Source organism: Triticum aestivum, chromosome 2A, assembly GCF_018294505.1.
Source record: "Triticum aestivum cultivar Chinese Spring chromosome 2A, IWGSC CS RefSeq v2.1, whole genome shotgun sequence".
Taxonomy (NCBI): Eukaryota; Viridiplantae; Streptophyta; class Magnoliopsida; order Poales; family Poaceae; genus Triticum; species Triticum aestivum.
In genome coordinates this window covers 653,354,006-653,376,003 of record NC_057797.1, presented here as the reverse complement: position 1 = coordinate 653,376,003, position 21,998 = coordinate 653,354,006, and the positions used below count along the sequence as shown (strand labels likewise).

Here is a 21,998-nt window from a genome sequence, read left to right as displayed (position 1 = left end):
CCAAACAGATAGACCAGAGAGATGTACAAATCTATAACAATCATGCATAATAAAGTTTACAAAAGACTCTATTAATATTCATAAATATTCAGATCATAAACCCACAATTTATCGGATCTCAACAAACACACTGCAAAACAAGATTACATCGGGTAGAACTCCAAGAACGTCGAGGAGAACATTGTATTGAAGTTCAAAGAGAGAGAGAAGAAGCCATCTAGCTACTAGCTATGGACCGGTAGGTCTGTGTTAAACTACTCACGTATCATCGAAAGACGGTAAGGATGATGTAGAAGCCCTCCATGATTGATTCTCCCTCCAGCAGAGTACCGAGGAAGGCTTCCAGATGGGATCACGGAAGAACAGAGACTTGCGGCGACGGAAAAAGTGTTTTGGGTGTCTCTTCGTTGGTTTCCCCATATTTGAGAATTTATTGAAGTGGAATTAGGTTAGACGGAGCCTCGAGGTCCCATGAGGTAATAGGGTGCACCCCAGGGTGCGCCCTGTTGCCTTGCCATTTCCTTGTACGTTCTCTGGTCTCCTCCCGAAGTTTCCAGGGTCTCTTATGTCCAGAAAAAAATGTCAAAACGTTTTCATAGCGTTTGGACTCCATTTGGCACTGATTTTCTGGAAAACAAAAATAGCAACTAGCATTAGGCACTAGGTTAATAGGTTAGTCCCAAAAAATGATATAGCATAGCATATAATTGCATATAAAACATCCAAGATTGATACTATAATGGCATGGAACAAACAAAAATTATATATACGTTGGAGACGTATCATCAGTACCTGGTTTTTCATGAAGGGTGGAAGAATACCTAGCTGGCATGCATAGCCCGCATCTGCTAGTAGAACTTGCCATCGGGGATGTTGATGCCATTAGGACGACTCATACTATCACTGATAATGTTAGCATCATGTGCTGACCCTTTCGAGCCAACCAGCACATAGGTGAACTTCAAATCAAAGTCGTCAACAGCAAGCACATTCTGGCTTGTGTAGTACTTCCTCCCCCTGTATGCTCTAGCTTGTGACTTCAACACTCTAACAGTGACATGAGTACCATCTATTGCCCCAATGTAATCCTAAAATGGAAATACAAGATTGTGTTAGTGCTCACCTTGAACAATAAAGGCATATCAAGCCAGGAAGTACATACCATCAGTGCTCACCTCGAAGTATGGATACCATCTTGGGCTAGTGCGAATCTTGGTAGGAGTCCGGCCGGTTGGTGACTTGGTCATCTCTCCTCTAAGCTCCCCACAACATAGAACACTTGCTTGAAGTACCTTGAGATGGTCTTCACTGATCTCATGAACGTGTTCTGCATAACTTTGAACCTCTGCTTATGGCCAACAACATGGAGGAACATGATCAGTTGCTCTTCCACACTGGTTTGGATGATATCTTGTAGTAGCCTCCTGCTCCTGAAGGTCTGGAAAAATCTGACAAATGGCGCCCTTTTCATTCAAAGCATCCACAGGGCCTCTGTGTCTTTGCAAGATGTAGTTCAGATTGACGATCCCCTCCTTCTCCCGCATAAGCATTGGAGCGTAACTGATTGCAGGTCCCTCAGCACGACGGACATCTCTCCTGTGCATGATTATGAGCCATGCCTGAATCACAACTATCAATGATGCTGACTGAACTACCAGCCTCATCCGTGCGTCCATAACCTAGTCGACGTCGAGGGTTCGTTGAGCAATGGGGAAATCAATCCTAACAACCGACCTAACATAGGGGAGAGGGGGTGTTGCTTACCGGCATCGGATACGATGACGACGAAGGGGAGGCCATGGATGAGTGAAGGACGACCCAACAGTGGCCACCAGGAAGGGGAGCACCAGCTTCTGCTGCCAGGTAGTGTTGTTGCCGCATCTGCCGCCGCCGCTTGCGCATATCTGAGTCGCCGCCGTCGCCAGCCATTGGAGGGTTTCCAGCCGTCGTCGCCACTTACTTTTTTGGCCCAACTCGGTGTGGGCCTAATGCGGTCAACCAAAAACGTCCAATGGCTCCTACACATCCTACGAACAACACATCGACTGAGACTTTGTTAAATCTTAGTTGACTCAGATTCGGCAAAGCCAATTATCTTTTGAGTTGGGGTGTTGTTGCAAGAGAAATATCGAGAGCATGGTGTGAATTCGGCGCGCTTGTGTTGGTTGCTATCGGACGAATGTGTGAGCTTCGAAACTCGGTGAAGTAAAACTGTCCAGGTGGTGCCGGGAGACTTGGAGTTCCTATGTTGCGCTCCTCCGATGTTCGTTGTTGCCCTGACCGTTCCTCCCCCACGCAATGCACGGTCGACGCTGGTGATTCCAAGACGGTGCCTTTCTCAGGTCGGATCGAGTCCTGCCATCTTCTTTCCACCTCCTTTTGGCTTTATGGGGGATGGTGCGTTAATTAGGGAAGCTTAGAGGGTGTCGGCGTTCTGGGAACGGGGGTCCCCAGACTTGCCTGCCTGCGGCCTGCAGTGTGGCTCAAGTGGGGGCCCAGCGCGGCCCATCTTCATCAGCTCAAGCTCAAGACCCTCGCGAGGGGCCAAGCCTCGCGGGGCGGACGATCGGAAGCTTCCTTAGAGGCAGCCTCATCAGGTAGGCTCGCGTGGAGGCGGAGAGATCAAGGCAGGGGTACCTCGCGAGGAGCCCGTGACGCAAGCCATGACGATCGAGCCCAGGCGGGCGCCGGCCTGCGCAATGTCCTTGTTTCCCCTTTGGTGCAAAGGGGGCAAGCATAGGCCAAGGCATCGGGCAAAGGTTACCATTCCGGTGCAACAAGACCAAGACCAACAGAGCGGCAGGACGGAGGTCACCGTGGAGCCCAAGACGGCGTCATCACCAGAGCTTTTTGCAGCCGAAGACCACCTTTGGTCAGGATAACTTGTACTAGATGTTTCCCTTCAAAATGGCCAATTGTTGGCGTCCTTCCCGCTCATTATTTGGGGAGAGACCCAGGGCCTCTATAGATAGAGCTAGCCACCACAGAGTGAAGAGGGAGAAGAAGGGACAAAAAAGAGGAAGAGATCTGGTAGAACCCTAGCAGAGAGAGAGAGGAGACTGAACTCACCCAAGCAGTTCATCGCACCAGCTCAAGAACACCTCTCGCGAGGTTGTTCTTCCCTTGTACTGTTCATCATCAGCCCCTGAGGCAATCCACCACACCACACACCACTGGAGTAGGGTATTACACCACAACGGTGGCCTGAACCAGTATAAACCTTGTGTCCCTTGTTTCCAGCTTAGATCACGCGAGGAGACTGGACGTAGATTGGTAGGGGAGAGATCTCCGCACGCACCCCAGTGTTCGAACCTCAAGGGTCTGCCGAAACCCGAAATCCGACATTTGGCGTGCCAGGTAGGGGTGCGCCGGAATCTTTCTTCCGCTGTTCGCGTACGATCTTCCGTCGTGTCCATGGCTGACGCTCGTTGGGCTCGCGCCGAGCGCCGGGCTGCTCTCTCCACCCGCGTCGCCCAGACGGCGCCCGTCGGCGGACGTCCCCGCCGTTCCCCGTCGCTTGCCGCCAACGCCGCCACCGGCCCGGTGGGGAACAAGCAGCAGGCCTCCTCCCAGCATCCTTCGGTGCGGCGGGAGGGCCGCACCGCCACACCATCGCTGACTCCAGCCGCTACATCATCCCACGCCCGTCGCGCCCCCATGGACGCGCACGCCGCGCTGCTCTTGGCAAGAGAGCTCTTGCACTACTGCCCCGTCGATGATCTCTATGAGGATTGGCTCGCCCGCATCACCGAGCTCGTCAGCGCCGCAGGGGGCTCCCCCTTGCCGTCCCTCTCGCTGCCTCGCCCTCCATTCCGCGCAGGAGGCGGGGATCAGGAGGCGCTTCTACCACCTCCTCCCCAAGAAGGCGCCCTGGCTCCAAGGCGCGCAGCCCCCAGGCGAGACCCTCCGCGTCCGGCGCCTGCGCAGCAAGAAAGGAGCTGCCAAGAGATCCCTCGTCCCCAAGAACATGCTCGCGCGCTCCCAGCGCCGGCGCGCCAATATCGTGTCCCTGCACCTCCACGACAAGACCCCGCGCTGCTCCAAGCGGCGGCGCGCTGAGCAAGCCCAGCACCAGCAGAAGGCACCGGTGGCCACGGCAGGCTGCCGCGCCCTCACCCCCGAGCTACGCGGCGTCGCATGGCCAGGCAAATTCAAGCCTGACCTGCACCCTCGCTACGATGGCACGACGGACCCCGCGGAGTTCCTACAGCTCTACGAGCTATGCATCGAAGCCGCCAACAGAGACGAAAGGGTCATGGCGAACTGGTTTCTCATGGCGCTCAAGGACGGGGCCCGCACCTGGCTCCTGAACCTGGCTCCTGGCATAATCTCCTCCTGGGACGAGATGCACACTCGCTTCATCACCAACTTCCAGGGCACTCGCGACCGGCCCCCGGCCGTGGGCGATCTGTGCCGCATCAAGCAGCAGCAAGGGGAAACCCTGCAGAAATACATCCAGCGCTTCAACAACGCTCGCCTCAAGATCCCCAAGGTGACTGAAGAAGCCATCATCTCGGCCTTCTCCGATGGCGTACGCAACATCAAGATGAAGGAGGAGCTAGCAATCCATGAAGACCTGTGCACATCTCTGAAGCTGTTCAACTTGGCGACCAAATGCGCCAGGGCTGAGGAAGGGCGCCTTTCCCTCCTCGAACTCCCGGCTGCCAACCCAGAAGAGAAGAAGCCCAAGGCCAAGGACGTGAAGCGCAAGGGGGCTGTTGTGCTTGCAGCGGAGCCAGACACAAAGCGAGGCAGGGATCAGCCCGAGTCATCCAAGGGCAGCCGGTACTGCGTGTACCACGACCTCCACACCCACAACACCAACGAATGTCAAGAGCTCAGGGCCGTGAGAGATGGACGTGTCGGCCGACGCCCCGAGTGCAACGACAGGGGCTATGGCCGAGGAGGAAGAGGTGGCGGACGATGGGAAGACCTTGGCCCTCGGCAAGGGTGGCGTGACCGACCTCGCGAGGATCGCTGGCAGGACCAGCCTCGCGAGGGAGGCTGGAGAGATCAGCCTCGTGAGGATCGCCCGTACGTCAATGTAGGCCTTCCTCCTTTGCCGCCACCGCCGAGGAGGAACGAAGACCAACATCAAGACGAGGGGGCTGGGGGATTCCAGGAGCCGCGTGCAATCGCTTGCATCTTGGGTGGCGCGCAGGCCCCAGCCTCACATCGCATTTTCAAGCAGTTTGCTCGTGAGGTGAATGCAGTCCTCCCCAAGCTTGAGGCCACGCGCCCTCTCAGGTGGTCTGCGTGCGCTATCACATTTAGCTCAGCGGATCAGCTCAAGTGCGCGGCAACGACCGGAGTCCTCCCGATGCTTTGCTCCCCAGTCATCAGCAACGTGCAGGTCACCAGGACCCTCATTGACGGTGGAGCAGGACTCAACATCCTGTCCGTCGAGACATTCGACAATCTCCAAGTGCAGCACGATCAGCTCCAGCCGACCAAGCCCTACTCAGGAGTCACTGATGGTTCCACTGTTCCCGTAGGGCAGGTTCGCCTTCCAGTCACCTTCGGACAGCGCAACAACTACCGCACCAAGCTCATCGACTTCGACGTCGCCCACACCCGTCTGCCATACAACGCCATCCTCGGGTACCCGGCCATGGCCAAGTTCATGGCAGTGACTCACCATGGGTACAATGTCCTCAAGATGCCAGGAAGCGGTGGAGTCATCACCGTACCCTGTGAAGAAAGGGACGCAGTGTGTTCACTTGAGCGCGCATTCCAAGCCGCAGCAATCGAAGACCCGGACCACACGAACGGAAGGCTTCCCGAGGCGACACTTAAGAAGAAGAAGGTTTCGCCTGACCCAAGCCATAAGGAGGCAGGCGCCTCCGGAGGTGTTGCGTCAGGATCTGCACCCAATCAGGAAGCGCCACCCTCTCTCGCATAGGAAGGCGCGCCTGGCGCCCTCCTCAGGCAGGGCTCGGGGGCTTTTTCTTGGAGAGCCACCGACTTTGCCAAGGTCGCGAGGGAGGCGCTCGGGCACCACTTGGAGGGGTGCTTCCAGGTACGTTTCAAGGCAAGAAAGACCAAACCCTCAGGAGTTCATCGCAAGGAACACCCAGGAGCTACAGGAGTCGAGAGTCATGCGCGACAGTCGCCGCTCGCCCGCCATAGCCCCACATCCAGGCGAGGATAGTGGGCTGCGTGTCTGCATCGGCGTGCCAGGGCTCAACCGAGCCGCGTCTCAGGAGCGCCTCTGGCCTTCATGCGTGGGGCGTTGCGAGGGTCCACCTCACAACTACGTTCGTATGCCTTTCGGCCTGCCGAACGCGGTCGCCGCTCATCAGCACCTGCTGAGGAGCATTCTGGAGGCCCAAGAGGTCAGGCATCATGCGGTCCTGGCGGAGATGGAGATGGCTCTCGGAGACCCACCAGTGCCCCCGGAGCCTCCCGAGGCTCCTAGCCTGGGGGCTCGTGAGGATCGACGTCTTCATCACACATCGCCCGCTTCTTCAACATAACTCCATCTTCAACGGCACCAGGTGACATCTTTCTAAATTCCATTCTTAGCTGGGAGCGCCCACAGGGCCGCATCATTCCCAGGCCGCGTGGGTCCGTCCCTATGGCATGTATCCATTTTGCTTATGCTCTTTACTTACCTTGTTGGGGGCGCCCCTCGGGCTGCATCATCCCCGAGCTGCTCGGGCCTGGCCCAATGGCGTTTGCTTTTCTCGCATCTATTTAAATGAATTTCCTCCTGCGTGCTTAACACACCCGACCTAATCGCCTGCTCGATTGACGCCTACCTATGAAGCTGCTCGCTCTGGCACGGCGTCTGCGCACGGATCCGTCCCTTCAACACCGATAGATCTGAGTGGTCGAGCTCTGGCCGCGGCAGCCCCGCAAGGCGCCACCTCACCAGGCCCTCAGTGCCCCAATCACTTCCTCGGAGCGACAAAGGTTGGCTGGCAACCGTAACGACAGGTATTGTTTCTCTTCATGATTGGTGTGCAGGACCTACTCCAGGAGCAACGCTAGGGACATCGCGAGCTGTCTCTCCCTCTCTCCGGCATGGACCGCTTGCACGTTATAAGGGGGCACCTGAGCATCGCGACTCATGGGCTCCTACTGGCTCTCCAGCCCTCACCCCCTGGCCTTGACCCACGGCATCGCGACCTGTCATACCAGCAGCGGCTGAGCTCGCTCGAGGAACGGGACCTGAGGACGTAAAGCATTAAGGAAAGTGCGGGGGAGTGGGAAGAAGCTCGCGAGGACCTAACCCAGCAGCGCCTCAGCTGCCACCGCTCGGGCCAGGCGCTTCGTCGAGGAACTACACCAGACTCAACAGATAAGTCACGCCCTTACAGGAGTTGAACCAACGCAGCGCAAAAACCCTCGCCCAATGCGGATCTGTCATGGCGACGTTGCCTTCCTTTCTCGCCCAGCGAGGGCTGCTTGAGCGCTAAAGGGGACCTCCCAAGCATCGCGACTCGGGGGCTCTTACCGGACCTCGGGCCACTCACCTCCTGGCCTTGACCACGGCATCGCGACCTGGCATACCAGCGACGGCTGAAGCCTGCCTGGGGACTGGGACCTGTCAGCATAGAGCGCCAAGTCCTCGTGAGGATAGAAAAGGGGAGCCGAGCCGAGACAGGACAAGCACCTCACATTGATGGCGGACGCCTTACATGCCCCCGCGGGGTGTTGCTTCGATTCCTCGCAGGGAAGAAGTGTACTAATCCTAAGGAACGCTAATCGCCCGCACCGCCGCAAGGGACGCCATCATCAACAGTGGGCTGCCCAACATCGACGCTAACCCCATCCAGATCAGTGGCATCGGCGGCTGGACGCAACTGCCCCGCTCCGAGCACGGCGCGAGCTCGGGGGCTCGTAGCTGTCGTCGCTCGTCTCCGGAGTCGCCAGGAGCTCGGGGGAGCCGCTGGATTCCCCAACTCCTCCGCTGCCGCCTGAGGAGCTGCTGAAGGGCCGATGGGCGGGCCAGGTCCTCGCCGGTTCGTCGCCCCTCCCACTCTCCCTGGGGCAGCACTCCAGCCGGCGTCCTTCAGCATCGAAGACCTTGAAGAACATCAGGGAGGTGCCATCGTATTCAAGATGAATCACGAGGGCACCTACCGTCCAGCAGACCCGGGCGATTTCGCCCCAGCCCCGGGTCATGAAGACCTTGCCCGGAGCGACGACCGCGACCTCCGCTCCGGTTGCAAGGGTACCGCAGTCAGCGTGCTACAGCCAGAGCTCCAGAGCCCCGCTCGGCGGCATCTCGAAGGCGAAGGATGGGGAATGCGAATCCAAGAGCTTGGAGGCATGGCGGCGTGGAGCACGAGCTCGCGAGAGGAGCGCTCGGCGTGGACTCCAGGAGGAACGACACGCACCACCGTGACTGGCCGGCGTCGACGGCGGCACCGTCGATGTCGCTCGACGCCTTCTCCTCCAGGACCCACGACGCGGGCGTACAAGGGTAGCGAATACCCAGGCGACGGCCGCTCGTACCGGGGCCTCGGCGCCTCCTGCTGAGCACCCTCATCTCGATGGCAGAGAACCAGCTGTTTCTTCGGCGGAAGTGGGTCAGGACCCTCTCGGGGGGCCTTTCCCTTCTCTTCTGCAGAGAACCGACGGATTGGTGTCATTGGCATAAGGAGAAGCAAGAGCGAGAAAGAAGAAGGAAAGGAGCGGCGGCAAGGGATGGACTGAAGGGACTCGCGCAGCCTCGTACTTATAGCCGGAGGAGGCCAACCGTCGAGCACCACGATCGCAGGTAATCATGACCGGTTTCTCTGCATGCAGGGACTTATCAAGTCGTGCGGTCGCAAAGTGTCGTGGGAAGCGTAGACGCCCACATCCAATCAATCGCCACGTGGCGCCCAAGGCCGCAGGCTGTTAGGGCCCACGGCGCTTCGCGCTTGCCCCTTCGCTTTCCTGCTAGGCCAAGCACGGGCGCGCCTTGGGCTCGGGGGCTACTGTCGGCGTTCTGGGAACGGGGGTCCCCAGACTTGCCTGCCTGCGGCCTGCAGCGTGGCTCAAGTGGGGGCCCAGCGCGGTCCATCTTCATCAGCTCAAGCTCAAGACCCTCGCGAGGGGCCAAGCCTCGCGGGGCAGACGACCGGAAGCTTCCTCAGAGGCAGCCTCATCAGGCAGGCTCGCGAGGAGGCAAAGAGATCAAGGCAGGGGTACCTCGCGAGGAGCCCGTGACGCAAGCCATGACGATCGAGCCCAGGCGGGCGCCGGCCTGCGCAGTGTCCTTGTGTCCCCTTTGGTGCAAAGGGGGCAAGCACAGGCCAATGCATCGGGCAAAGGTTACCATTCCGGTGCAACAAGACCAAGACCAATAGAGCGGCAGGACGGAGGTCACCGTGGAGCCCAAGACGGCGTCATCACCAGAGCTTTTGGCAGCCGAAGACCACCTTTGGTCAGGATAACTTGTACTAGATGTTCCCCTTCAAAATGGCCAATTGTTGGCGCCCTTCCCGCTCATTATTTGGGGAGAGGAGCAGGGCCTCTATAGATAGAGCTAGCCACCACAGAGTGAAGAGGGAGAAGAAGGGACAAAAAAGAGGGAGAGATCTGGTAGAACCCTAGCAGAGAGAGAGAGAGAGAGAGAGAGAGAGAGGCGACTGAACTCACACAAGCAGTTCATCGCACCAGCTCAAGAACACCTCTCGCGAGGCAGTTTTTCCCTTGTATTGTTCATCATCAGCCCCTGAGGTAATCCACCACACCACACACTGGAGTAGGGTATTACACCACAACGATGGCCCGAACCAGTATAAACCTTGTGTCATTTGTGTTGTTCGTTGTTTCCAGCTTAGATCATGCGAGGAGGTTGGACGTATATCGGTAGGGGAGAGATTTCCGCGCGCACCCCAGTGTTCGAACCTCAAGGGTCTGCCGGAATCCGAAATTCGACAGAGGGAGCTGCTGTTCTTCGGAAGTGACCGACGCCGGTCAAGACACGGAGAGGTTTACGGTGTTGGGTAGACTCTTTTGCATTGTAATTGTGTTGTTCGTGGGTAGTTGTTTTTAGATTAGCCGGATATGAAGCTATGCTGCGCTCGTTGTTTGCAAAGAATGGTAGTGGTCTTGTACTTGATATTTTCTTTCTCTATAAAGCCATGATACGCAATTTGCGTACCTTCGGAAAAAATAACTGTCCAGATCTACTATGTCATTGCAACCACACATTCCAGAGTGAAGAAAAACCATCTCTCCCGCGTTTAATCCCAACCGCACACTCGAATGGTAAGAGAGTCTAGCAGGTAAGTACAGAAGATGCCAAGGCGAAACAAGTGGCTGTGCCACTCCTCTGCCACTAGATTGTTGGCCCGGCCGGAGCTCCGGCAAAAGGAATGGCCTTGCTGCACCCCGCCCCTGCTACTCCCCTCCCCACCGGCCATCACCGCCAGAACGCCGGCGTGCTCCTCCAGCGGCCATCCCGCCGCCGTTTCCGGCTGAACGCGCAGAAAAAGCCCGGGTCCACGTCCACGAGCGAGCCCGCGCACCGGCACGCCCTCCGGCTCGGAGTCGGACAACGTGGTGCTCAAGGCCGCCTGGTACGGCTCCGAGGCCCTCGGCATCGCCGCGTCCTTCTTCCGGCCGCCGTCTCCGGAGGCGGACGCCGGCGCTGCAGGCGACGGCGCGTCAGAGTCCCAGCCGGTTGGCCGCGCGCAGGTCGCCGAGGCCATCAAGGACGACTTCGCACGGTCATACTTCGTCACAGGTCAGGAATTAAGCTCTAGATCAGCAAGTAAACTGTACTACAGCACTACTACACGTTTGCGGTTTTGTTCACGTTTGTATTGCAGGGAACCTGACGCTGGGAGCGTACGAAGACGACTGCGAGTTCGCCGACCCGGCGGGCTCATTCAGAGGCCTGCAGCGCTTCAAGAGGAACTGCACCAACTTCGGGTCCCTGCTGGAGAAGTCCAACATGAAGCTAACCAAATGGGAGGATGTCGAGGTACTAGCACATTTCCAGCGTCAGTCAATCGATCTTACTGCTACAACAGCTAATGGTGCGTTGTTTTCTGCCGGTTCATCGACCTCTGCTGGGTGCAGGAGAAATCGATCGGGCACTGGCGTTTCAGCTGCGTCATGTCGTTCCCGTGGAGGCCCATTCTCTCCGGTAAGTTCGTGACGACGCGCTATGTATCTGCATCAGCAGATCGACACCTCGTCCGGCCCGGCCGGTGCGAACTGCAAAATGCATCGCTCCTGTGCTGAACATGTTTTTGGTCTCGTTGAAATATTTTTCACTTTTTCAGCAACCGGGTACACGGAGTACTACTTCGATGGTGAGTCGGGGAAGGTGTGCAGGTACTCGCTCACTCCGTCGTTCCGTGAGCTTATCGTGTGCACGAGATCGATGTGCTATGAGTCTGGTGATTGACAGATACAGTTGGTTTGTTGTTCAGGCATGTGGAGAACTGGAACGTCCCCAAGATGGCGCTCCTGCGGCAGATATTCAGGCCCAGCAGATGGGCATGGGAGAAGGAGAAACGGTAAAACTTGAGCAAAAATCCGTCCACCTATGCTCAGGCACCGTTGATGTGCGCAAGGGGCGTGCTTCCTTTTTTTTGACCTCAAAAAAGACCTTTTTATTTAATAGATAATAATGTTACATCATTCATCATAAGAGGTACAATATAGGGGGAAGGATCATCCATCTAGACCCTACTGGTCTGGAATTTAGTTAACTGGGCCAGTTCATGAGCTACAGAATTTGTTTCCCTATTCGCATGCTCATACTTAATCCTAACAAAGTCTGACTCCATAGAAAAAAAATCATGATAAATCGCTGCAGCAATACCTGTAGGGGGCCTCTCGTTCTTCATAATTTCTATTAATTCACTATTATCAGAACTCACAGCGACTCTATTACAACCCATGGATTCAGCTAAGAACAGGCCGTGTTTGAGCACCAAAGCTTCAGCCGACAAAACATCTTGAACCATATCCAAACATGCATTACACGCGGCAATGAACTTCCCCTTTTTATCACGAATGACTGCACCCGTAGTTCCCCTCAGAATGTCTGGGTCAAAGGAAGCATCAACATTTATCTTGACACAATCACCTATTGGAGGAGCCCATCTTTCCTTTCTCACCCTTGCATTAGGAACGGTACCTGAAGTTTGAAGATAACACCTTGATTGCTACCACAGATCTTTCTGGGGACTGCACCTGAATATTACGACTAATTTGCCTTCTTTCCCACCATAAATACCAACATGCCACTGCAACAAGCTCTGCCAATGAGGCTTGTCCCAAAATCATAGATTGACCAGGGCTTGAGTACAACAATTCCTCTAGAATAGACTGTCCAGGGCGATGAGCAAGACAAAATTTCTCAATTAAGTCATCAATACCCAGTGCTTGCCATACGTGCTTTGCTCGGCTACACTTGAACAGGAGATGCTTAATATCTTCCACTCCAATCTCACAGACTGGGCATTGCCCGCTCACTTTAATATGACAATTCGCCGGAGCAACCCGACAAGGAATAGTATTATGCATAACTCTCCAAAGAAAGATTTTTACCTTCGCAGGCACTTTGAGACCCCGGATTTTATCCCAAATTGGATGTGGTTTGATACCAAAAGCTTGATATCCTCTGTTTAACCTTTGGCCATATTGGCCCTTCCATTATGCATAATAAGCTGAGCGCACAGAAAAGGTGTTTGTACGAGTCAGGTTCCAAGCAACAAAATCTTGCATGCCAGAAGATGATAAAGGTATAGCAAGAATCCTTTGAACATCCACTTGCCAAAAGGTCTGACTCACTAAATCCACATCCCAGTGATTTGTGATATGATCAATAAGGTCGCTCACCCTACTAAAGATGTTCTGACCCCTTCTAGTTATAACTTTACGTGATGCACTATTTGGGATCCATTCGTCTTTCCAGATATCAATATTAGTTCCATCTCCTACACGCCATATATGACCACGTTTTAATGTACTAATCCCAGCCCAAATACTCTGCCATGTAAAAGAGCTCCCTTTCTTCAACTCCACGTTCAACAAATCTCCTGACAGAAAGTACCTTGCACGCAACACGGTAGCACAGAGAGAATCAGGGTTCTCAATTAGTCGCCATGCTTGCTTAGCTAACAAGGCAAGGTTAAAACAGTGGATATCCCTAAAACCCATTCCACCAAATTTCTTTGGGATACACATTTTCCATCAAGCAAGCCAATGCATCCGTCTTTGATCCGCATCATCGCCCCACCAATATTGCGACATACTGTCTGTGATCCCTTTGCAGATTTGTTTTGGGATTTTAAAAACAGACATCGCATATGATGGTATCGTCTGCGCAATCGCTTTCAGAAGCACCTCTTTTCCACCCGTGGACAGATTTTTCTCTTTCCATCCAAGCAATCTCTTTAGCACTCTATCAATCAGGAACTGGAAATTATCACTTCTGTCTGCCCCAACAATGGCTGGCAATCCGAGATATTTATCCGTCAGAGCTTCTGGCATTATATTCAGAATTGTACACACTTCCTCTCTAACCTCAGGCTTGGTACTCGGACTAAAGAAAATGCTTGACTTGTCTTCGCTCACTAACTGCCCAGACGCCTTACAATAATCCGATAGAATCCGTCTCAAGCAATTAGCGTTGCCTGACGTAGCATGCATTAAGATCAAGGAGTCATCAGCAAATAGAAGATTAGATATTGTTGGCGCATCTCGACAAACTTGTACTCCTTTAAGTTCGCCACTCCACTCCGCATGCGACAACAGGGAGGTAAGACCCTCAGTGCATAATAAGAAAAGGTACGGGGATAAGGGGTCTCCCTGGCGCAAGCCCCTAGTAGGAGTGAATTGCTCACTTTCCTCAGAATTAAATCTGACCCGGTATCTCACAGTCCGAACACAAACAATAATCATCCGAACCCAATTTCTATGGAACCCCAGTTTGATCATGATCTCTTTCTAGAAAGTCCCACTCAACGCGGTCATATGCCTTGTGCATATCCAGTTTCACCGCACACAATCCAGTCTTACCCTGTCTCCTTTTCTTGATAGTATGAAAACTTTCAAAAGCGACCAAGAAATTATCCGTGATCAGCCGTCCAGGGACGAAAGCACTTTGAGTGGATGAAATAATTTCTGGCAGAAAAATCTTCAATCTTGCCGCAAGCATTTTGGAGATGACTTTGTACACGACATTGCAGAGACTAATTGGGCGGAATTGAGTTACCTTCTCAGGTGCTTTAGTTTTTGGAATCATAATAATAATTGTATCATTCCAACCCTCGGGGATTGTGTACGTATTCATTGCTGTAAGAACTTCATCAATCAGATCACCCCCCAAAAGATGCCAAAACCGCTTATAAAAAAACTGTGTGCAGTCCGTCAGGGCCTGGCGCCTTAAAATCACCAATACTGAAGAGAGCCTTTTTTACTTCCTCATGCGTAAACGGTGCAAGTAAACTTTCATTCATCGCTCTAGACACCTTATGGGGCACCTTGTCTAGAACACTTGCCTGCCTCTCAGAAGGTTCAGAAGTGAACAGCTGAGCAAAATAGGACATGATATGACCCTGGAGTTCATTACCCTCCTTCCAGACCCCAGTATCATCCAAGAGCCTTTTAATCAGATTTCTTTTTTTACATGCAGTGGCAGCATTATGAAAGAAGGAAGTGTTCCGGTCACCATGCATCAGCCAATTAGCACGCCCTCTTTGAAGCCAATGGATCTCCTCCTGTTCCAATAAGTTGTCAATAAGCAGTTGTAATTCCTTTTGTCTCGCCCAAGAAGCCGGCGATAAGGCACCATATCTTATTTTTTCTAGTTCTTTACTCAACTTCTTGATACGATTTTTCGGACCCTTCAGAACAGATTTATCCCAACTATGGAGATCACTGTGTACCGCTTTGGTTCTTGAAGCCATGCTTGGACCCAAGCCTCTCAGGTTTGCCTTCGCCCAGGCAGTAGCAACCACTTCGTTTACAGTATCTTCAGATAACCACCTAGCTTCAAATTTTTTCCCCCCGAAACGATGTCTAATCTGGCCTGTCTTATAATATTCCGTGTCAACCAAAATAGGCCTATGGTCAGACCTGTAGTGCTTCTCAAGGATGACTGCAGCATTGGGATAATCTAAAGTCCATTGACTATTACACACAGCACGATCCAGTCGTTCACGAACATCAGCGCGTCTCCAGGTGTATTTATCCCCAATATAGTCCATATCCTGAAGCTCGCAGTCATCTAAACAGTCTCTAAAAGCCTTAAGCATATGCACTGGGCGGGGGTTTCCTCCCTCTTTTTCTGAATTCAGCTTAATCTCATTGAAATCACCTAGTACTATCCAGGGCATCTGATGCTGCCGGTGAAGGTCTCTTAAACAAGACCAAGACAAGTGGCGGTCCTCCCAAGCTAGCTCACCATAGAAACCAGTTAGCCTCCACTTCACATTATCACTAGACACAAAAACCATATCTATACAGTTGGGTGACACATATTCAAACTCAACTTTATTATCATCATTCCAGAACATTACAAGACCCCTATTACAAGACCCCTGGAACGACCATCACTACTTTCATGAACTAATAAAAATTGAAAACCTAATTTATAGCGGAGACTCTCCGCTTTATTCTTATCGAGATGTGCCTCAGCCAAAAACAAGATATTTGGCCTAACCTGCTCTTGGAGATCCAAGAGCGACCGAACTGCCGCCTAAGAGTTCATCCCACGGCAGTTCCAACCGACGATTTTCATTGTTCCCGGACAGGCTCCAGCGCAGAGCCCGCCGATCCTAGATCCACCAAGGTGCCCTCAGCAGAAATAATCCTGCTTTGTCCTTCCCCAGCGCCTTTCTCCTCCCCAACAGATTCACGTCTTTTCTCTATGTACTCCTCTTCCCCATCCTCCACCTCTTCTGTGACATGCTTGACCAAACCATCTACACCTATTACAGTTTCAACCCGTTCCATATACACACGCTTGCAGGAGATACTAATCTCATCATTAGTGTACCCCATACTTTCAGCACTATTGTTTTCAAAAGAGAAGACCAAATCGCTTCCTGTAGGCACCAACCCTTCCCCAACCCTTCTCTTTCTCCCTGAATCGCGATCGCGTTCCTGCATAGCAGATGCTCCTTTGGGACTGGGCATTTCTCCACTAATGGTCTGATTAGCATGAGCATTTAAGAAAAAAATTGTTACTCCAATGCTTCTCACTGCTTCAAACACTTCCCTTTCTTCTCTGTGCATCCTCTTCCAACGGCTCGATGAAGATTCGTAGTGGCGTGACGGCTTGACAGAGATGTACTTGTAGCTTGCTGGAGCTCCAGCAGCCCCAAGCAGAAGGCGAGCCTTGCCCACCTGGCCAGGCCTAGCACCAAAGATGAGTGAGCCGACGTGCTGGGCTGCTGAAAGGCCAACAACAGTGGCACTTCCCGGGGCTGCTATAGCCACGGGAGTGACAATATCAGCCGCCCTCACCAGATTAGCTCTACCCACATGAGTGGCCTCTCCTGCCGTGGGAATGACAGCATCAGCCATCCCCACAAGCACGCCAGCAGCTTCAGTATGCCCACGGCCCTCCTGGCCAGGCGAGTTGTCCGCAGCCTGTCCCCTCACCGCGGGATTCCTAGCAGAAGGGACGATTCACGATTGCCCCCGCAACGTACTGTTCAACAGGAGCAGAGTTCATGCCCGACGTCTCCCGGCCAGCCGCAGTGTTAGAGGTCTCTCCCACTGGAGAAACCATAAGCTGCTTGACGGCCGTAGTCACCACATTGATGACCACATCCGGGACCTTGGCTTGGAGCTTCTCAGTCTCTTCTTCTTTCTCCAACTCCCCAGGTGCCAACATTCCTTCAAACTCCAAAGAACGGCGCACCGGACCCAAAGACTGCGCTGAACTATTGAGGCTTCTCTCTTTCCAGATTGGGAGGGCCTTGATGTCGGAGGAGAAGACCGCTGTACGCTGCTCCTTAGGAATGCTGCAAAACTTCTCTGTGGTATGACCCAGCAGTCCACAACAAAAACAGAAGTTTGGGAGTTTTTCATATTTTACGAAGTACTTCAGAACATTGGAAGTTCCAGTTGGGGTGGCAGTGATGTATGACTTGATGGGACGATGTACCGGCATGTCAACACGCACGCGGAGGTGCTTATCAACGATCAGCTTGTTCTTATGGGCGACGGCGATGACGGTAACCAGCTTCTTTCCCAACTCCCTGCCCATCTCCTCCGACTTGAGTTCGTACGGGAGCCCCTGAATCTGCGCCCACACTCGGATGGAGTCGAGACGGACATCACTTGCATTGCCTGTACCGTCGAAAGGCGCGAAGATGACTCCGTCATTGTGGTAGTGCCACGGCCCAGCCCTAAGCACATGGAGCCTATCACCCTCCCGCGCAAAGTGTAGGATGAACCTGCCGTCTCCGCTTACTACCCGCTGGACCGTCACCTCGCCACGGATCCGCCATGGTCCCCTGAGATCACGGACGATGGCGTCGGGGTCAGCAGGGTACGACGAGAGGAGTCGTCCGATGAGCAGCCTCCCCGCAGTGGAGCGCCGGGCTGCCGCGAAGTCGATGATGACTGGGGCATCTTCCTCATCCGGGGACGCGAAAGCAACCGCCTTACCGGCTCGCTGCAGAGGCGGAGTAGCCCCTGGAGCGATGAAGCCGATTGTGGCTTCCGGGGTGGTCAACACAGGACGAGCTCCACCTTCGCGCTTGCAGGGCGTCCTGGAGCCCGAGGCATCCTTCCCCAGGGACGGGGGCACACTCCAGCCCCCCCTGATTGACAAGGTCCATGCCCATAGCTGCACCTGCCTCCTGACTCTCCAGCACTCCTGCACCATCGGACACCATACTGGTTGCTGGCGTCAGACGCATGATCGGTGTAGTTTCCCCACTTGGCCCTTCTTCTCGAACAGTCAAACCAGGGGTGTCCTGGATGGGCTCATCATGGCTCGACATGGAATTCTAGATTTTTGTTAGAGGGGAAAACACCCAGACAGACGAAAGGGGCGAAGTCGAACAGAGACGAAGAACAGGGCTTCTAGACTGGCCACTCAAATACTCCCCCCGCCCCCAAATTCCGCCTCATAATCCACACGAATAATTCCCAAATCGGATGTAATACACGCATAATCACCGGTGAGAAACCTCCCATTGAACTTTCGAATTGACTCACCCGTAAGAATTCCTTTCCGTTTTACTCCATTAATCTCCAGATTTGGTGGGAGAGCATTGGGAGCCAACGGAATCAGCAGCTCCTCCACCGATGGACTCTCCTTAATCTTTTTCTCAGCATCCTTAAAGGACTTGGATCCACCTCCCAAGAACTCCGCCGCCCGCTCCCTCAGTCGCCTCAGACAGGCCTCCAGGTCCTTCGCGCGACGGAGGAGCTCGACCCCGCGCCGCTTGATGGTGCGCCACTCCTGGGGGGAGAGGCCACCGCCTTCCGACCACCGCCCATGGTCAGCCCCACGGGCCACCTTGGCCGGCGTCATAGCCATCCTTCAGCGCCGGCAGCGCCGGCGTATCGCCCTGGCAATCGCCAGATCCCCTTTTTACGGGAGCCCTCTCTCCCCGCTTCAGTGGGTACCGCCTGCCGTTTGAGAGTGCTCCTAAGGGGCGTGCTTCCTTTGTTGTTCGCTTGGTGCCACAGCGCCCAGGTTGTAAGCTATAGCGTGCACTCTGTGAGCACATGGAAGTTTTTCCGGACCACATAGAAGTGTAATTTGTTCGACTCCCGTATGATCAAAACTCAAAAGGGGTCTATCAGCAAATCGCTTCGACTCTATAGACCACATCGTACCAGGCCAGGATTTTAATTTTAAAATCCAGACTCCTTCATCATCGTGTTTATTTTTAGTTCAAATTGATTCTTCTGGAAACCTAGTGGAATTCCGGAAACTTCTTGACCTCGACCGAATCGTGCCATAAATTGGCCCGGCCCATTGTTCTAAATAGAGCGGTCCGGCCCATATTGGACAGTCGCGGCCTCTTAGGGTTTCCTCGCCGCACGCCTTTATAAACACGAGATCGGGCGAGGGTTGCAGAGCAGGCACAACTGGCGGCGTCGGCCGTCGACTGCATCCAGTAGCCGCCACCTCTCCTCGGCTCCCAGTGCCAATCGGGTCCGCGGTGTTGGTTCTTCGCTATTGTCAGTCTACGACGTGTTTGGTTTGATTGTTTCTGTAGATTTTCTCGTTTTTTGCACTGTCGCCATGGCGCATGTATCAAAGGATGAGCAAATACTGCAACAATATGATCCATGATCTGATTCTTAGTATTTAAGTCTCTGATGATCTCTCTGCCAATGCGAGTTTTCAATCTTGTTTTTCGTTTCTTTATAAGTGGGATGTGATGAAGAAAAGTTGGTCCGTGTTTCTGATTTACAGTGACTGATTACCATCCTTAATAGACTTCTGATCCCTCTTTTTGTCTTTAGATCTGCTATCTTTTTCCCATTTTATTTCGAAGATCCATGTCAATGCGATGATGAATTATGAATTTTCGCATGTCAGACTTCAGAGACGCCTCTGGCGTCCATGAGATGACATATCATATGACTGAGCAATGAAATACAATCTTTAAATTTTTTCGGAATAAACAAACACAGTATGCGCTGTTTTATGCACATCGAATGAACTTCTCAGAAAATTAATGGATGTGAGGACCCTTTCCCCGAATGATCGACTATGATTATACTGTGCGCAACTGTAATCCTTATCAGAGGATTCCAAGCCAGAAGTCTGATCCATCTTGCTTAATTTATTTATTTAACTTTCAGATTTGTATTTGTTTTATTTATCATAAGTTGAATGGACATGAGGATCCTTTCCCCAAATGATCGACTATGGTTATACTATGCGCATATGTAATCCTTATCAGAGGGTTCCAAGCCAGAAGTCTGATCCATTAATTTCTTCTATGTTTGTCTTCATTGTGCATTTTGTCATTGTCTGCTCTCGACAGGGTGTTCGTTCTTGTGCTCTGAAATTGCAATGAGTGAACGCAATGTGCTAGTTCATTGAGCATCTGCTAGATTATAATGATTTGTGATTTTATACTATTATTGTTAATTCATGGGTTTAATGGTGCCATGCCATGTGCCTGATTTACTTTTATGTGTGCCTGTATGTTGCACTTGCAGGATAAGTGTGTATCGGTTAAATGCCTTTTGCTGTGCATTTTTTGCCGAAAGTTTTTCCTGCTATATTAATTTGAGGAAAGTGGGCAGTTGGGCTGAGCTTGATAATCTCTTTTGCCAACAATCATTTTCCTCTCATTATTCTTCAAATGCAACTTGTTGTTAACATCTTTCAGGACTGATCTAATAATTGTTCATGCTTGGCCAGTGATGAAAAAACTTTTAATCATACCATCTTTCGGGACTGATTGGGCGCTATGCGTCCATGCTGTCATTCTGCAATTCTGAGGCCAAATTGAACATCTTTTTGAGTAGTATTTTTCAATCAGTATTATTTTTTTCCTTCTCATGAATGAAGATAAGCACTGGGTTCTGAGTAGCTTACATTGCTGCATTCTTATGGAGATGCATTTGCCTAAAAAGCAGTCTGATAGCTCACCAATCCATAACCATTTAATGTTAGTACTAGTACATATTGAAACATGTTAATCTAGGCTGCATTGTACCAAGGCTAGGGTTCTTTGTGCCCTTGTTTTGCTTGCCAGATTCGGCTGTAGTCAAACCAACATGGAAGGAAATCTGGTCGGCCTGCCTGCTCCAGTGGGCAACCCGCTTACCAACCTTCCTATATGTCTTATCTTCATATCGCTGGTCTTGGTATTTTTGCATAGTTAGATTGGTGTAATTCCGTGTGTTGCAATTGAAAGAGCCTTCTTTTCATGCCATGTTGACCCAGTTTCATGGCAGTCCTATGGCCGCGAGCGACCCTGCACCGATTACCCCTGAGCAAGACGGCCGGCCTTGAATCTCGCCGTCTTGCCGCCGCTTGCCTTCTCGCCGGGCAGCCGTGGTTCCAGCAAAAAACGTCGATCCTGCTCGAGGATGTGTGCCTGAACAACGCTACTCGGCTGGTCGTTTGATTACAAATGTTTCCTATATTTAAATGGCTATTTGTAAAGTGGAATATCTCTGCTGAAGGAAGTAACTTCAAAATGATGCACTTTAGATATTTTGGACATGAACACATACTTTTAACCAGCGTTTTTTTAATTAAACAATTATATTAGAAAAGAGCACGATGAATATGCCTGACACCACTCAGCCAACAAAGGATCGACATCAGAAGTTCGTCAAATAAACAGATGACGAACTAGCAATGCCTTGGCCAGTTCAGGTGTGAGGGCTCCTGGGAGAAGTTCACTACCATGCACGTTCTTTTCATTCTTTCATTCGAGCATATGTGGTTGGACTTCACAAATTTGACCCCTCGGACGAACACAGACAATAGGGCCAACTATTGATCTTTCTTCCCCTCATCCCTTGATAAATAGTTTGGATTGGATAAACAATCCTACTTTCATTGACTGGGTTATCTGAGATCGATCCTCATTATTTTAAAACGAGGATAGGTCTTTCGCAACATGAGGTGCAAATAGGGATTATAAATGTGGTCGTGTATGTATGTTTTCAGATGTTTCTGGTTGTAATATCAGTGAAGACAATGCTCGGGTGTATCAACTTTTTATTTTGTTCTTTGACAGGCAAAGTTTAGCAACCCAGAAGGAACATAGGGACAATAAACATGGATTGGTTTTAGCCCAGAGTTCCCATATGTGACAATGCTCGGGTGGGGTGGGCCCTCATTCGCCAGGTCTTTGAGTGCTTGTTTTACCACTTGGGTGGACCACTAGGTTGAAGTTTTGTTGAAATTGGTTATGACGGCATTGAGTTGGCAGTGGAGGAAGACTTGGCAAGGCCAGCCGACTGGTGTAGTGGAACGTAGTGGTGTTGTGGACAGTGACCGGACACTACCTAAATCGGTCTACACTATATATCCAAACAAGTTCATTTAATGTGTAATATGTAGATAACCAAATGATCAAAATCAACAAGAA

General features: G+C 52.2%; 1 long non-coding RNA gene, 6 other non-coding genes and 2 pseudogenes across 8 annotated transcripts; 8 read left to right on the top strand and 1 right to left on the bottom strand.

Moving 5' to 3' along the window:
• Positions 1-217: 217 nt before the first annotated feature.
• LOC123185811 (uncharacterized) lies at positions 218-2,524 on the bottom strand. The gene is made up of 3 exons (XR_006493500.1): positions 1,176-2,524; positions 793-1,088; positions 218-627 (listed from the first exon to the last, which is right to left on the bottom strand). It is a non-coding gene; the product is annotated as an uncharacterized lncRNA (long non-coding RNA).
• Positions 2,525-10,202: 7,678 nt separating this feature from the next.
• LOC123189995 (uncharacterized) lies at positions 10,203-21,699 on the top strand (annotated as a pseudogene). Its single transcript, XR_006496072.1, has 6 exons — positions 10,203-10,687; positions 10,773-10,927; positions 11,026-11,092; positions 11,232-11,283; positions 11,382-11,468; positions 14,597-21,699. The product of XR_006496072.1 is annotated as an uncharacterized protein (transcript).
• On the top strand, positions 19,187-19,260 carry LOC123038427 (uncharacterized; annotated as a pseudogene).
• Positions 19,441-19,533, top strand: LOC123038442 (small nucleolar RNA R64/Z200 family). Its single transcript, XR_006417879.1, has one exon. It is a non-coding gene; the product is annotated as a small nucleolar RNA R64/Z200 family (small nucleolar RNA).
• Positions 19,617-19,714, top strand: LOC123038423 (small nucleolar RNA Z103). The gene has a single exon (XR_006417869.1). It is a non-coding gene; the product is annotated as a small nucleolar RNA Z103 (small nucleolar RNA).
• On the top strand, positions 19,775-19,872 carry LOC123038424 (small nucleolar RNA Z103). Its single transcript, XR_006417870.1, has one exon. It is a non-coding gene; the product is annotated as a small nucleolar RNA Z103 (small nucleolar RNA).
• LOC123038543 (small nucleolar RNA snoR135) lies at positions 20,100-20,244 on the top strand. The gene has a single exon (XR_006417926.1). It is a non-coding gene; the product is annotated as a small nucleolar RNA snoR135 (small nucleolar RNA).
• Positions 20,305-20,396, top strand: LOC123038407 (small nucleolar RNA SNORD96 family). Its single transcript, XR_006417851.1, has one exon. It is a non-coding gene; the product is annotated as a small nucleolar RNA SNORD96 family (small nucleolar RNA).
• Positions 20,452-20,537, top strand: LOC123038542 (small nucleolar RNA snoR118). Its single transcript, XR_006417925.1, has one exon. It is a non-coding gene; the product is annotated as a small nucleolar RNA snoR118 (small nucleolar RNA).
• Positions 21,700-21,998: the final 299 nt, after the last annotated feature.